General features: G+C 31.7%; 1 long non-coding RNA gene across 1 annotated transcript; it reads left to right on the top strand.

The window, feature by feature from the left end:
• The first annotated feature begins 840 nt into the window (after positions 1–840).
• LOC131175528 (uncharacterized) lies at positions 841–3,619 on the top strand. The gene is made up of 2 exons (XR_009145715.1): positions 841–1,153; positions 2,616–3,619. It is a non-coding gene; the product is annotated as an uncharacterized LOC131175528 (long non-coding RNA).
• The last annotated feature ends 203 nt before the right edge of the window (positions 3,620–3,822 follow it).

The following is a 3,822-nucleotide window of genomic DNA, read 5'->3' as shown; positions in this document are numbered from 1 at the left end:
AGTGGTTGTAAAATTATAAAATTAAATGCACCAAATTTTTTGTAACTGATTATGTTTCAATTGTTATAAACAACTAGTTTCGGTTACTAAATTAGTTGCTAGTAGCAATCAATAGTTTTTTACTAAAAGTTTTATTTTTTAAAATTTAATTTATTTAACAACCAATTCGATTGTGAGTTGTTATTTACAACCAATTTCATTATAACCGACTAAATCTGTTACTAAATGGATTAGCAAACGATTTTAATGAATTAAAAATTAATTCAACGGGTTGCTAATAATTTTTTTTTTTATGTAAATATTTTATAAAAGTTATATAACTTGATGATGCCAATTAGTGGGTAACATAATTAATTTTCTTTATATTATATATTTGAATCTTTCTAATCACTAATTGTGATAGTATTCTTAATTATTTTATATTTATTTGATAATATTTATCTCCATATATCACTTAAAGGTACATATTAAATTAAATTGAGTCAAAATTAATTCTTCAAAAAGCTATAGTACGACTTCCAAAGTCCATAGCCTATAATGCTTTTCCCCTTTTTTCTTCACCTGCCAGTCGAGAATTGATTAAAGATCATAGGTAGCTTTCCATCAGCAAATCAGGAAATATACACCAATATTACACACACACCTATATATATATATATATATATATATCTTAATTTGTCTGCATTAATTCATGTTCTTGATTTACACACGTAGAGATGCCATGTAGGCATCAAGTGGCGTTCTGCTTCACGTGCCCTAAACAATCCTTGGGCGTCCAGCCACACCTCCCCACGGGCATTCCTTCAGGCCTACCTCATTCTACACCTTTTATTTCTCTTTATGTAACTAGTCTCCTCATTTGATCTCTCAAGGATCATTCTCTGACATAAAGTTGAGTTTCCACTTAGTTTAAGAGAGATAGAGAGCATGATTCACATAGTTTAAGAGAGATAGAGAGCATGATTCACACTTGAGTGGTGATTCTAACTTCACACATCAACCATGTTGATCAGAATGTGGATGAAGATATTGTTCTTTTGGCCACAGACGATGATGATTATGGCTATGACTATGCCCCAGCCAAATCACTGGAAGGTGGAGGGGATGACGATGATGATGGAGATTACGACTATGCTCACTATAACAAATAGAGGTTTCAACAATATCTTTTTAACATCATTTTAGGCATAATGTTAAAGTAATAAATAACATCAAGATAATGTATTTAGACATTAAGATAGCATATAACGTAATAAATAATATATATAATATTATACATAATAGTGTTGTAAATTAGTATGAAAGTATAGTTAAAAATTTTAGATTAGTAAGTTTATCACTATATGTTTGTTGATGATAGTATATTTTAAATTTTTAACAAAATATAAGGCATACTGTTAAAGTCTAAATATGATGTAGTGACTCTACTGCTTAAGGGTTATACATATAATCTAGCTACTAGCTTCTTGCTAAAACTCTAGTTATTGAAAACCCTAAAGTGGATTTTAAATTAAGAGTCTTGGTAGTCATCTTAGTAACAGCGCGTTAACCTAGTTAGATGTGTTACCAGCTTGATTTATAGCTAATCCCCTTTCATAAACCTTGTATATTTTGAATTTATTGCGGAGATCATAAGTCTTTACCATTCGGCTATCCCTAAATATGCTTTTTAATTATGATAGCTAATATCCTTTTAATTAAGTAGTATTTTTTTTTTTCATTTATAAATAGATCAAGAAAAATTTAGCATGCGCTCATCAAAAACTAATCCCGACCAGCAGGCCATCCAGTGCACCCAAAACTAAGACAACGCATACTATAAGTGAAAAAACTTGGAAAAGAGTTGCATCAAAGATACGAGGAATATGGTAAGGATAACAAAACAAAAGGATAGCAAGACAGAATACACAAGCAACAAAATAACAAACCAGCTAGACAACTAGAAAAAGACACGAAGACAACTCATCCATAAGCAACAAGAAATTAAGCCGGCAATTAAACCCGAGAAGTCTTCTAGTAAGAAACAACAGTTAAAATAAAACCTATAAAATCAGAGCTGAGGTTCAGGCCTTGCTTAGCAAATGAGTTTTAATTAAGTAGTTTTATAATTATCTATTTTGAATATTATATATAATTGCTTTGATCTAACGATTATGAATATAGGACTCATATAGTGAAAAAATTATGAAAAGACCAAAATAAAATCCAATCCTACTCAATAATACCTTTGGTGCTCTAGAGTGAATTAATCTGTTGCTATTAATTAGCTAAAGCAGCTCACTTACTTTTAATCCCATGATTGAGTAGGGAGTCTAGCTTCTTGATATATTCAACAATTCGAAGCATATATGCCACTGTCGGAAAAGATATTAAGAACTAATGCTTCTTGTCAACTAATTTGTAAGTTAGTGAACTGATAATATATATTTTACAAGTGATGGTCAGTTATGAATTCCTTGAATATTATTATGTTAATTAATTAATTAATTAGATTGAATGTATTAAAATTGTTTCTATGAGTAATTCATTAACTTCTTTAAACAAAAAATTCTCATGTTTTGTTGAATCAAGCTCTCTCTATATGTGATCAATTTGCTATTATCTACTTTCTACAGGATTGGCATAGTTCCTTGCGAGCTAGTTGTGTAGTGTAATGAAGACTTTTGCCTCCGAATAAAAAATAGAAAAGCAATCATGGCCAAACTCTGAACTATGACGTGTACGTTGAATGCTGAAGTGTCATTTGAAACCCTAGGAAGTTGGACCACTCTATAGAGCACCACATCCCACAGGCATCAGGTCATGCACACACCTGAAGCCCTAACCCACACTCCCCAACGTGCTTGACTTGTGTCCAAATGAGTTCGACGCCTTCCCTTCCCTCTATATATATGCACCACATCTCTTAATTAACCCTACCCCAAATTCACAGATTTTTTTTTTAATTTCCTTCCCCTGTTTCTATAATATAATTAAAATGTCTCCCATGTTCAAAATCATTGCCTCTTGGTGCCATTACCGTTTTGATGATGAGGGAGAAATTGGTGATGATAAATATTATCATGCACCAACTCCATATATTACTGAAGGCGATGGCGATGATGACGATGGAGATTATGACTATGCTCCTGCAGCATCTTTAAATGGTGATGACGACGACGACGACGACGATAGTGATTGTGCTCCGGCTGCATGATGATAATAAGCCTTTTTTTTTTTTTAAGCAGAGAAATTTATTAGAAAGTAAATAAAGATATGGAAGGAGAAGAAGAGCTCCAGCTACACCCATGCCAGCAGGCACAACCCAATAGCTATATATGTGCTTGATGGTAGCACATGAAGACCAGTATTTTTTTATTTTTTTTTTTTTTTTAAGTTCTTCATCCCTTTAATAATTTTAATTTTTTTTAAGGAGGGGATGGGATACCATATAACAAGCCAAACTCTATCCATGGATTAATTGATGATGAGATGGTTGCTCTAAAAGGTTCTCTGGAAGATGTATCTGTATGGAATGCGATCGATGAGATGCATTTTATATCAAACTTTGATCATCTTGCCAGTTACTTAATATAATGTAAGTTAATAACTTTTTCAATGAGAACCATATATATACATATATGCTTGAGTAAAGTGGAAAGTAATTATTGATATTATTAAAATTTTATGTTTGCTAGAATGCGAACATTGCATCTCTGAAGCATATCAATGCGATATTGAGTAAGTTTTGTTGTTTTTTACGATTGTTTTATATTTGATAGACCGAAAATTAAATTAAATTGGAAGTGTCAAAGTAGGCATCTGATAATGAGACTTCGAAGA

Source organism: Hevea brasiliensis, chromosome 17 (assembly GCF_030052815.1).
Source record: "Hevea brasiliensis isolate MT/VB/25A 57/8 chromosome 17, ASM3005281v1, whole genome shotgun sequence".
Taxonomy (NCBI): Eukaryota; Viridiplantae; Streptophyta; class Magnoliopsida; order Malpighiales; family Euphorbiaceae; genus Hevea; species Hevea brasiliensis.
Note: the sequence above shows the minus strand (reverse complement) of the source record. Positions and strands in the feature narration are given on the sequence as shown.